The sequence below is a fragment of the Jaculus jaculus genome, chromosome 6, assembly GCF_020740685.1.
Source record: "Jaculus jaculus isolate mJacJac1 chromosome 6, mJacJac1.mat.Y.cur, whole genome shotgun sequence".
NCBI classification, from domain to species: domain Eukaryota; kingdom Metazoa; phylum Chordata; class Mammalia; order Rodentia; family Dipodidae; genus Jaculus; species Jaculus jaculus.
The window spans coordinates 119,278,403-119,290,853 of NC_059107.1; the positions used below are offsets into that span (position 1 = coordinate 119,278,403).

A 12,451-nucleotide genomic window follows, 5' to 3' on the forward strand; every position below is an offset into this window, starting at 1 on the left:
AGACAGAGCGAGACCTTACCTCGAAAAAAACCAAAAAAAAAAAAAAAAAAGACTTCTAACAAGGCCAGAAAGAAAAGACCATATTCAAATTACTGCTATCAAACATCATGTTATAAGACTCCTTGGATAATTTAAAGAATAAATATTTCATTGTGGAAAGGAAAAAGAAACAAGCTCAAAATAAGTTGGAAAATGAAAATCCTGGGTAAACAGATCTTGAAATTTTTATCCCCATGATGAAGCCTGTCAAATGTACTGTATGAGGACAATGGCATAATTAGCCCTACAAACTTGGGCACGTCACTACAGTTTTTTTTTTTTTTTTTTTAATCTTAAGACAGGAGAGCAGGCATCAAAGGTTCTGACTCTAACATTTTCCTTCAGTCTCAAGTCCTTCTTCCCTGTGGCTACATTGAGATGAGAAATACAATGCAAGAGATTTTACATGTGTTCATTCAGACTCGTTGCATTCCCACCGTTCTGCATGGAGACACCCACAACATGGTAGAGAGTGAACTATGTTAGGCATGTGGCATCTCGGAGAGTTCATCCTCAGCAGTGCATCTGACTTTTGAAGTCATTAGTCTTTTGAGGTATATATTCCACGGTTCTGTGAAGGTGAAAGTATTGTGATAAATCTTGCAAAAAAAATCCCAGTTGAGTAGCAATAGGAAAAAGCATCTGGCTAACACAGGAAGCTCCAGCTGATTGAAAATAAACGAGCTCTGTGCTCAGTAACAGCTGCAACAACAGCAGGCTGAGCCCTGATAGGTGGACAGGCGCAGAGCAAGCTGGGCTGGGGCCTGGAATTTCCCCGAAATGAAATCTGAGAACTGTTTAGGTTGACCTTCTCACTCTCAGCATAGTTGACCCCTTAAGAAATAAGAGATGACACATCCCAAAGCACACTAAACTTTTACAAGAGCAGCTCAAAGAGAAAAAAAAAGCACAAGTTGGAGAATGCATAGAGCCTCTTGCACTGCTGAACACTGGGAGACTGGCCTGCCTTTGGTTCTGTTTGGAGAATAAACAAAGAGATTATTTAAGAATCATTGGATGCCCGGGTTGCTGTGGTATGCATAGTTTCCAGAAAACAGATTTATCTGTTGATTATAACCAGGCTTCCTACCCTGCGGAACCCACTTCCACATTGCAGTCAGGGTTACCATGACATAAAACAGAACCTCACCAACTGCATTTAAAAAAGCTAATCTACAAATGATTGAAATGTTTGGAAAAATATACACAAGGAAATACAGTATAAATTCCATAACATGGCAGCCTCTTCAAATAGCACTTTTGCAGGGAATTGAAGAATTTCCTTAGCAGGGAAATCATATAAGTTGTATCCCCTCTTAGGTGAGTGCATAAAAGTGCATCTTAAACATACACCTGACCACAAGAGCACTAACTACAATTTATACCTTACTTTCAAAAATACTGACTTCAAACCAATATTCACAGGGCTTTGAATTTCTTAAATGATTAGTTACTTCAGAGAAGTACATTTTTTAAAAGAGAACGAGACTGAGAGCTCACTAAGGTTCTGAGTCCAGTAGGACCTTCTTAGACTAGAAACGTGTCTTCTCTTTAGGGCTCACTGTAATGAAAGGAGCTCAAGAGATGAATGTCCTCCTCGGATGGAGGGGATGGCAACATGCTAAACTTGACTTTTGTATGTTTATAAAAATCACAAATGACAGTTTTTTTCTAGAAAATTGAAAATTTACAGTGCAGCATATATAATACAAAACTGCTTTCCTTGTAGGGAGTGGAGCTTGGAAAGTAACACACCCTCTTGTGAGAGCTCAGCTGAAGAGCAGAAGTGGCTCTGCCTGCAGTTAACTTCCAGGTGACTCTGATTATACCGACTTGTTCTTATGCCCTAAAAAATGGGCTGATCAAAGGAAGAAATACGAATGGCATATAAGCACCTAAAAAAATGTTCTACGTCACTAGTCATCAGGGAAATGCAGATTAAAACTACATTGAGATTCCATCTCACTCCTGTCAGATTGGCCACCATCATGAAAACAAATGATCATAAATGTTGGCGGGGATGTGGAAAAAGAGGAACCCTTCTGCACTGCTGGTGGGAATGCAATCTGGTCCAGCCATTGTGGAAAACAGTGTGGAGGTTCCTAAAGCAGCTAGAGATTGATCTACCATATGACCCAGCTATAGCACTCCTAGGCATATATCCAAAGGACTCATCTCATTTCCTTAGAAGTACATGCTCAACCATGTTTATTGCTACTCAATTTATAATAGCTGGGAAATGGAACCAGCCTAGATGTCCCTCAACAGATGAGTGGATAATGAAGATGTGGTACATTTATACAATGGAGTTCTACTCAGCGGTAAAGAAAAATGAAGTTATGAAATTTGCAGAAAAATGGATGGACCTGGAAAGTATTATACTAAGTCAGGTAACCCAGGCCCAGAAAGCCAAGCACCACATGTTCTCCCTCATATGGGGATCCTAGCTACAGATGACTGGGCATCTGTGTGAGAATGAAAATACTTAGTAGCAGAGGCCAGTAAGTTGAAAAGGAGACATAAAGGGTGGAGAAAGGAAGGGAGGAGGATACTTAATAGGTTGATATTGTATATATGTAATTACAATGATTGTAATGGGGAGGTAATATGATTGAGAATGGAATTTCAAACGGGAAAGTGTGGGGGTGGGGAGGGAGGGAATTACCATGGGATATATTTTATAATCATGGAAAATGTTAATAAAAATTTAAAAAAAAAAATGGGCTGATCTATGAAAGAGGTGACTGGCCTTCTTGATTACATTTCCGGATAGAAAGAGAAGAGTCCTAGGTTTGTTTGTTTTTGATTTCCACACTGGACCAAACAAAGCCAGAGCATTAAAACTACTTTAAAAATAACTATTAGTTAGCTGCTATGGATCAGGACTATCATCCTTGGGTTCTGAAGGCTCAAGCATGTAGGTCTTGCTTCCGGACTTTTCTCCTTCTCCTTCTCCTCTTTATTTTATTTTTTTTTAAATTGACAACCTTCATATACATACACAATATCCTCTGACCATAACCCCCTCCCACTACCTTCCTTCGTCTCCCCTCCTGTGCCCCCTCCACTTCTCCCCTTCTACTTTCCAACTAGTCCCTCTTCAGTTTTGATGTCATCCTTTTATTTTGTCCCGATGTTGTACAGGTCTTATGTACGTAGCACTAGCCACCGTGAGTTCATGAGTGCAATGGCTACTGTGTGTCTCGAAGACACAATTCAGAACTTCCTCAATGACCCCTGGCCCTTGTAGGGTGAGATGAAGAGTTCTCACTTAGCACTGAACACTCCACTATCACTTCTCAACACTGATGAATTTTGAGTCATCCCGGTGGTCACTGCCATCTGAAAAGAGAACTTCTCTAACTCAAAGTGAGAGTAGCATTCATATATGGGGATAAACATAAGCATTTAGAGGGTAATTTGGTGGGCATAATATATCCATTTAGCCAAACAACAGTTTCCTCCTGGGGCTTATGACCTCACCAGCCACAGGCTTTTGCGTAAGTTTTCAGTGCCAGGCATAACTGACTTCTTAATATATGTGTTTGCTCATATTCATTTATAACCAAGGGGTGATCTCTACTTTTTTCAAAAGGCTTTACTTTCCAGGTATATATTCCAAATGCAAAAGGGAGTTGCCCAACCTAACTTCCTGCCAGGCCTGCCTCCCTGCCACCATGACCAAATCCAAGCGATGGCATCTGGAAAAATGGAAGGAAGCATCAATTCCATATATATCTACAAAGGGAGCCAGTCTGTAAAAAAAAAGGAAAGAAGCACCAGCCATTTCTGCTTACCAACAGTTTAGTCTAGCAATGCCTCGAAATGTCCCTAAGTACAGAGAAATGTTTGCAGTCATTAAACATAAAGTCCAACGAATTAATCACCTACTTATTAAAGAAAGACACCCCAGTTTAGTGTTTGAAACAACAATGCCTGCTGGATAGTTTGCTCTCAGCTGCTAGGGCTCCGTTTGACAAATTCATTTGTGCATCACGGACCACTGTCTGGGCATTCATGTTTAATTACAGAGAAGCGACAGAACTAGTCAGGACTCTGGACTGTTGACTCCATGTACAAAGGGCAGCCCTGCCTCCCGGAATGTGGAAATTGAAGTTAGCCAGATCACTAATTGAATCAAATCAACCACCACAGCCAAATTATCTGCTTACAAGAAATTTTGCTCCTCTGGCCTCGTGGAGAGGGAAAGGACATTTGTCTGTGGCATCTCTGACACCAGCTTATTTCACTAGAGAAAGGGGAGGGTATTTCAAAATGCTCAGAAGCCTGCTTTGAAATGAGAAGGGGAGTGGGTCTACGCATGCTTTTCCTGGAGAGAAGATTCAAGCTAGAATGACTGGAGGCCAGCTTCACCTACACATGTTTCCGTGTTCCCACCACTCTGATTTTCCTGCAGGGTTCCCAGTTCTTGTGTTAAGACTATCAAAAATAGAGGTCGCTGCTAAGGTTAGTGCTGGAAAAACAAACCTGGAAACAGAGGTGAAATAAAAGTCAGATTGTGGAATTTACATTTTTGTCTCTCTATACATGCAACACTACTTTGTCTTCACCGTTATAGGTAAATATCTTAAGATAACACAGTAATGTGTAATATCTAAACTTTATTTTCTTCATTAATATGTGACCAACCTGTCAGAATTCTCTTGTGTCTATTGACAACTTGCTAATGTTCAGAGTATTAGGGGGTATTGTGTTATCTTAAGATATTTAGCTATAACAATGAGCAAATTTCTCTTCAAGGTCATTTGTATTTCCTGTATCCGTAGCCTCACCCTGAATCTGGACATGTCCTCAAGGTTATAATAAGGCAAAGCCAATTTGAGCAACTTTTCAGTCTTTTGTGGTGCTCTTTTCTAAACAAAAGGCTTCTATTTACCTTGACTCATGCTCCAGCAGCTTAGAAAAGCTCTTGCTAACAATTTTACAAATACTCAATAACTCCTGTTCAAATTGCCTAAATGTTAAACAAATGCCATCCATAATTAACTGAAAATTATCAAATGTCAGATTTGTAGCATTAGATGCTGAGCTTCTTTTTTTTTTTACTTTCATTTAAAAGTTTATTTTTAATAGTAGCAAACAGAAAATCAGTGTACTTTTGCTTCCTCCTCTTGCCTTCCTCTTCTTCTGAATTATGAACCCTAGTTATCTAGCGTATGGTGTGTATCAGTTTGTTGTTTCCTGACACCAGGGAGGTGAACATCTGAAACTCCAAGAGCTATAAAGGGGGGATCTGCTGGAGCCCCAGGAGCTGCCATGTCTACTCGTCTGTTGAGTGCCACAACTCTGTGAACCTATTCCTGCATCTGTAAGATGGGGAAAATCAAGTTTGTGAGCTAGGAAAACATACCTGGAACATAATAACTGCTCATTGAAAAATAAAGAAAATATTACAAAGGTGCTTTCCACCTCTCCTATCAGATTCTATGCAAACCTTGGAGTAGAGAGTGCCTGGTGCCTGTTTCCTCAAGGACAGGGCAGCCACTTCCAAGAAGCTACACCTACCATTTTGTGTTACTGGTTCCATTTTCCCATCCATGCCCCTTGTGTGCCTCCAGCTGCCTCTAACCCTGCTAAGATAGTCATACTTCTTTCCCTTCTGGTCCTCATCCCTCCTTTCTTGACTTCCTTCCTTTCTTCCTTTCTTATATTTATCATTCCTTCCTTCTTTGACTCTTTCACTTTCATCTTTCACTTTGTTGCTAATAGATACCACATTTGTTAATTTTCTTTCCTCCCTTCTTAACTACAGAGAATTCATCAATCCTACTCCATTTTGTGTAAACATTTTTCCCTATGAAAATTACTTTCTGTCTCTTTTTGTTAAGATGGGTTGAGAGTGAAAATAGATCTTATAACTGTTTGCTTAAGATGTTGCTATATCTAATGCCAAAAGTCATAATCAAAGACAGATGATCACTTCTGTCATTTTTCTTTATTTTGCAAAGCTATCACTTACACAAAAAGTATAAGTGGATGTTATGTTCATTAACAATGTTTGTGAGCACTCATCAACTGTTTTGAATACTTGATTTGTAATGTCTCAGTTACTCTCACCACAATTCTAGGTAATAATGTCAGGGATGATGATGATGGTTATGGAAGTAATGATCATTCCCATATAGAAAATGAATCTGATGGCTGGAGAGATGTCTTAGCGATTAAGGCACTTGCCTGAAAAGCTAAAGGACCCAGGTTTGATTTCCCAGGACCCATGTAAGCCAGATGCACAAGGTGGCACATGCATCTGGAATTCATTTGTAGTGGATGGATGCTCTAGTGTGCCCATTCTCTCTCTTCTCTTTCCGTCTCTCTGCCTCTTTCTCTCTCTCTCAAATAGATAAATAAAAATAATAAAATATTTTTTAAAAAGAAATGAATCTCAGGCTTAGAGACTTCATCCAGCTATTATGTGGTTAAGATACAATCAATGATCTGTCACCCTTAAGAGTCTTTGCTCTTAACTCCATTTATTATACTACTTAAAAGTTTTCTAGTACGAAGTCCTCTGAGATTATGGAACTTCAAATCAGAGAAAGCTAGACTAGTATGTACTAGTTAACAGAAACAGTAGCTATTTAAATAAGCACAGAAAAAAGAAAATAAGGACTGCCTCTCTCTTCCTATTGGACAATGTCATCCATCTCTAACTGAAAGATAGCCTTAAAAATCCAACTAAGAGTTTACTCACTGCTGGCACAAAGCAATGTAGGAGGAAAGGGTTTATTCTGAACTATAGACTAAAGGGGAAGCTCCATGATGACAGTGGGAGAAATGGCATGAGCAGTCTGGGCATCACCTCCTGGCCAACATCAGGTGAACAACATCAGCAGGAAAGCGTGCCAACCCCTGATGAGAAGTTGGCTATAAAACCCACAAGCCTGCCCCCAACAACACAGCTCCTCCAGCAGGCTCCAATGCCAAAATTGCCTTTAGCTGGGGACTTGGTATTCAGAACACATCAGTTTATGGGGTCGTCTAGTTCAAACTACCATATTCCATCCCCTGTCCCCTTAAACTCATGGCCATACATGATGTAAAATGCCATGCATTCAATCCAACTTTAAAAGTCTCCATAGTTTTTATTAATCCCAATATTATTCAAATGTCCACATAGTCCAAGGTCACTTAACTGTGAGCTGTAAAATCCCCAAAAAACACCACTACAATGGGATAGAATAAACGTTCATACTATAAAAGGTAGCAAGGAAAGACTGAACTAATACAAGATCTAAAACAAGGCAAATATGATATCCTATAGCTCTAATTCTAACATCTTTAACCAGTAACAAGTATTTGGCATTCAATTCCACCCCTCCAGTTAGAGTGCTCACAGACCAAAAACAATTTATACCTGTCATCCCTCCTTGACAGCTGTCCCATAGTTCTAGTATCTACATTGGATCTCCACTGCAATCCACAGTTCATCCTCATGGGTTCATCAGTCCTCCACATAAAGACTTCCAACAACCCTGCCTCACATTACTCACAGCCATTTTCCAAAGAAATCAAAACCATGTTGCAAATCAAATGGCCCTCTTTTTCTTGCATTTGTTATGTGGACTATGAAATTGTTAATTAAGGGTGGAGGGAGTAATAAAGCCAACTTTGAAGAGCAGGGAAATTCCTTCAGCATTCAGGTCCTCTTCTTTCAAAAGAATCTATTTGGGCTGGAGAGATGGCTTAGTGGTTAAGCGCTTGCCTATGAAGCCTAAGGACCCCAGTTCGAGGCTCGGTTCCCCAGGTCCCACGTTAGCCAGATGCACAAGGGGGCGCACGCATCTGGAGTTCGTTTGCAGAGGCTGGAAGCCCTGGCGTGCCCATTCTCTCTCTCTCCCTCTATCTGTCTTTCTCTCTGTGTATGTCACTCTCAAATAAATAAATGAAATAAAAATTAAAAAAAAAAGAATCTATTTATCCTGCTGTCCCAATGCAGAACAACTGGCCCAATCTCAATGGAACAGGCAGAAGTTTTGACCCAAAGCTCTCATTCCTTTCTCTTCCAATATCCATCTGTTGACACAATCCCATTTCCATGCTATGCAACCTTACACAAGTTCTCAGTTATGGGGAAAACGCAGTAAGTCTCTCATACAAACTACCTCTATCTCAGTCTAGACAAAGATCTTTTCCCCCTCATAAGCCAAACCTCACAATGTACAGTTATTTCTACATTTAGGTCTATCAAACCCTTACCACAATAATCCCATAGAGCACTGCAAGTTGTCTCTTAGACAAAGGTTTCAAATCCTTCCACATTCCTCCCACAAACCAGTTCCAGAAGGCAAAAAGCCACACAGTCAGGTTTCTAGATTCAACAACCCCACTCAACTGGTACCAATTTTCTGTTATAGTTACCTTTTCATTGTTGAGACAAACACCTGACCAGGAGTATCTTATGGTAGGAAAGGGTTTATTTAAGGCTTACAGATTTCAGGGGAAGCTCCATCATGGCGGAACAAGGTGGCTCAGTTCATATATTCATAATAGAGTGAGAAAATCAACACCAGGAGCAGCCAGAGCTCAAGCTGACTCTATACTCCTTAGGGCTGGCCTCAGGCTCCACCTCCAGTGACACCTCTCCAGTAGGGCTCTGCCTGCTGAAGACTAAATGGCAAGCTTAAGTCTGAAGGACAGAGTTACTCAGACTTTGGTTAAGAGCAGAACCTTGCATTTAATCCTGCCTCTTTCCCCAACCCTGGATACAACAGATTCTTCTTACTATACGTCAACTTTTTTCTTTGTTTGTAACAGTCGTTATATTTTATTTTACTATGTAGTTTCTGTATGCTTATTAATTACCAGGCAGCAGAATGTATTACACTAGAGTGAGAAAATTTGCCCTTCTACTCCTGTGTTCCTAGTGTACAGTACAGTTCATGGCATAATCACAGTTTGATAAGTACTAAGTCATGAACAAATATGTGGGCAAATGTTTCTTTCAAAAATTCTTTTCATCTTCCTTTATCTAGACACCCCCCTTCAAATTCAATTTCTCAGTGAAGAAGAGAATAATACAATAATGAAAACTGAGTACCTTTTGGGTTCCAGATACTGCACCCATCACAAAAAATGCATCATCTCATTTAATCCTATAGAACAAGTGCTAGTATTATTTCTACTTTATAGAAGCTCAAGAGGATGAAGACCTTATCTAATATTTTTTAAACTTTTTATTGATAATTTTCATACATGTTCATAATGTATTGTTATCATAATCCCCTTCCACTACTTTCTTTTGTCCTCTGCCCACATTCCCCTTCCACTGAATCACTTATTCTTTCCAACTAGTCCCTTCTCTGTTTTGATGTCTGTTTTTTCCTCCTGTAGCACCCATGATTGCATGTTGATGGCCCCAATCTTGTACAGGTAATGATAATCACTGTGAAGTCATGAGTGCAATGGCCACTTCATACCCAGAAAACAGGGTTCCATAACACTTGTTCTCACCCATTGGCTCTTCTGGTTTTTTGGGGGGGTTGTTTGTTTGTTTTTGGTTATTTGTTTGTTTGCTTGCTTTTTTGCCACCTACTTCACAATGTTGCCTAAACCTTGATGGTGTGATTATCTCATTTAGTGCTGAGCCACTCAACCACCACTTCCTCTCAGCACTTTGATGAACTTTGAGTTTCCCAAGAAGTTACTGTCCTCTATAAAATGAAGAATCTCTGACTAAAAGTGAGAACATCACTAAACTATGGGCATACATATAAATACTTAAAAGACAATTAAATGGGCATAACATATCCATTTACTGACCTAGTCTTACTGTGACATCTGAGCTCTTAGGCTGACTCTGGACCTGGCACAGTGCCTCTTCCCATGAAACATAGAACCTGAGTTCAAAAACAAGGACCTGGTCCCCAAGGAGAGTCTTTGTCTGCACTTACTGAGGGTAGAATCTCCATAGCGGCAATAAAACTGAGGCCTGCTGTTTGCTAGCATGCTAAGCAACATGCTGTTGTGGTAATATGCCTATCTGCAAGTTCCTTGCACTCACTGTGTCATTGTGAATAATGTGTTCCAGTGCATACTAGTCTACCAGTCTAACCCTAGAGTAATGATAAAATGGAGTCCTGCCATGCATACATAAGGCCATGAATTGTTAACAGCATTCACAGCTCAATATTAATTAACTGGAATGATCCATGAAGGTTTGACTTCACAAGAAGTTTCACTGTAGCTGGGAGGTTCTATAAGATTAAGTCTATGAGCTATTGGGATAATTAATTCCACTAGCAGTGGAGGAGAATCCCATGGTGTTTGCAAATGAGATAGGGGATTTAACTATATCCCAGTTTCTGTAGCAACCATGGCTTCAATGACAACAATTCCAGGCTGAAGTTATCAAAATCCTGTCCCATTGATCTAGCTTTGGGCACTTACACTTCACTCAAGACAGAATTATTTATGTACATGTGAGAATATGTTCATTTTACAGACCACTGTAGGATTCAAAAGCACAAGGTGTTATCTATTAGGGAGACATTATAGAACTTTCAGGCAATGAGACTTCATAGAAAAGCACTACAAAAAGCTGAATATGGTGGCACACACTTGTAATTCCAGTACTGGGAAGGCTTAGGCTGGTGGATCTCAAGTTCAAGGTCAGTCTGGGTGATTTAATAAGATGCTATATTATAAAACCAAGGGCTGGAATGTAGCTGTATGGTAGACACTTGGTCTGGTATACATGAGTGGCCCTGGATTGCATTATTATCACTGCAAGAGAAAAAGAAAAAAGAAAAGGAACATAATCTATAGATATCCAAATTAATACATCAAATTTGATTCAGAAGCAAACAATTCCCCTGGCTTATTGATTTAAAGCAGGTTAATAGGTATTTCCATGAATGAAAGCTGGAATTGAAAGAACAAATGTACTGAGAACTGCTTTTAAGTTCTTATCCATAATAAGCAGTCACAGATATAGTTGATTTATTTTATATATTAAGTTAATTATTCCCAGGTGGCAGGATGGTTAAAGGAAGTTTTTAAACATGCCACTATGACATACTGACTTCAGTACTTATTTGAACTTGAGCTATATGAGCTGGCAGAACAGTTTACCTGTTTGGAGGAGATAGGGTTATTGTTCTTTCCCTATGAGGGATAACAGGCATATCCAAAATTTCCATATGCACTTTCTACTGAACTGTGATTGCAAAGCACAAGATGGCTGCTCAGTCATCACATTGCACTTGGATCTTACTTATAAAAAAGAAGAAAAAGAAAATGAAGTTATCCACGAAACAGATTATGGCACTGGTAGCTCATTTCTGAAAGAAATTAGTATAACCTAGGGAAATATTCTTGAGATAGTTTTTGGTTTTCCACTTAAGTTTATGGTACAACCAATGAAGCACCTGATCTTTAACTGCTAACTAATATTCACTATGGCATGTTATGTAAATGCTAATAGTCACATTATGATGCATGTATGCAAAATATGATATTCACCATCATGGTGTGTTGTTTTAATAAAAGTACCCAAAGAGCAAGGTTTTTTCTTTTAAATCTTTATTCCTTTTTTGGTATTTTCAAGTAAATTAAGAAAAATTAAATGTATTAATCCTTTATGATAGAAACTTGTGGCGATGGAGGGAATGAAGCAAAGGGAAGCTGATTAGGAGACGGCTCAGTTTGGTGGTATGGTAAAATCCTCCTGGTCCAGCTGCTGGTCCTTAGGTTATCAAGTTCTGAAATTTAGTTTTTATCATGGTACTGAGAGTTATTCAGAACTTTCTGGACCTATTTAAACAACAATGAAACTCACATTATTCTTATGTGCAGATCAGAATGCTAATGTATGGATCTGATGGTCATGAGTAATCAGGTCTCCAGACTAAAAAGCTACAGTCAAAACTAATGAGAGCTAGGTAGATTGGCTCAGTGGGTAAAGGCACCTGTTTAATCCTGCCAGCCCCAATTCCCCAGCTATGCAGGTAAAGCCAGCCAGTGATTTGTTTCTAAACCAATTAAGCCCACCGGGTTCCTCTTTTCTTGGGGCCCAGTGTGCCATGGCTGCACGTAGTAGCCTCCTTGCTAGTGGATGCAGTCTGTTGCTTGTGCAGGTTGCCCTAGGGACCTTGAAGACAGTTTTATGGTGAATATCCATTGCTTGATCTCATGCTACCCTCAGTCTACGCTTCAGATGGGTATGTAGAATGCCTTTGGGAAGCCCTGGAGCGCAATGACCAAGGTTCATATTGGCCAGGTCTTCATTTCCATCTGCACCAAGCTGCAGAATAAAAAGCCTGTGACTGATACCCTGTTCAGAACCAAGGTTAAGTTTCCTGGCCTCCAGAACACGCCTGCCTAAAAGAAGTGGGGTTTCATCAGGTTCAGTGCTGACGAGTTTGAAGATGTAGTAGTTGAAAGGTGTCTCATC

General features: G+C 39.7%; 1 non-coding gene across 1 annotated transcript; it reads left to right on the forward strand.

Moving 5' to 3' along the window:
- Window positions 1–12,028: 12,028 nt before the first annotated feature.
- On the forward strand, window positions 12,029–12,161 carry LOC123461917. The gene has a single exon (XR_006637962.1). It is a non-coding gene; the product is annotated as a small nucleolar RNA SNORA70 (small nucleolar RNA).
- The last annotated feature ends 290 nt before the right edge of the window (window positions 12,162–12,451 follow it).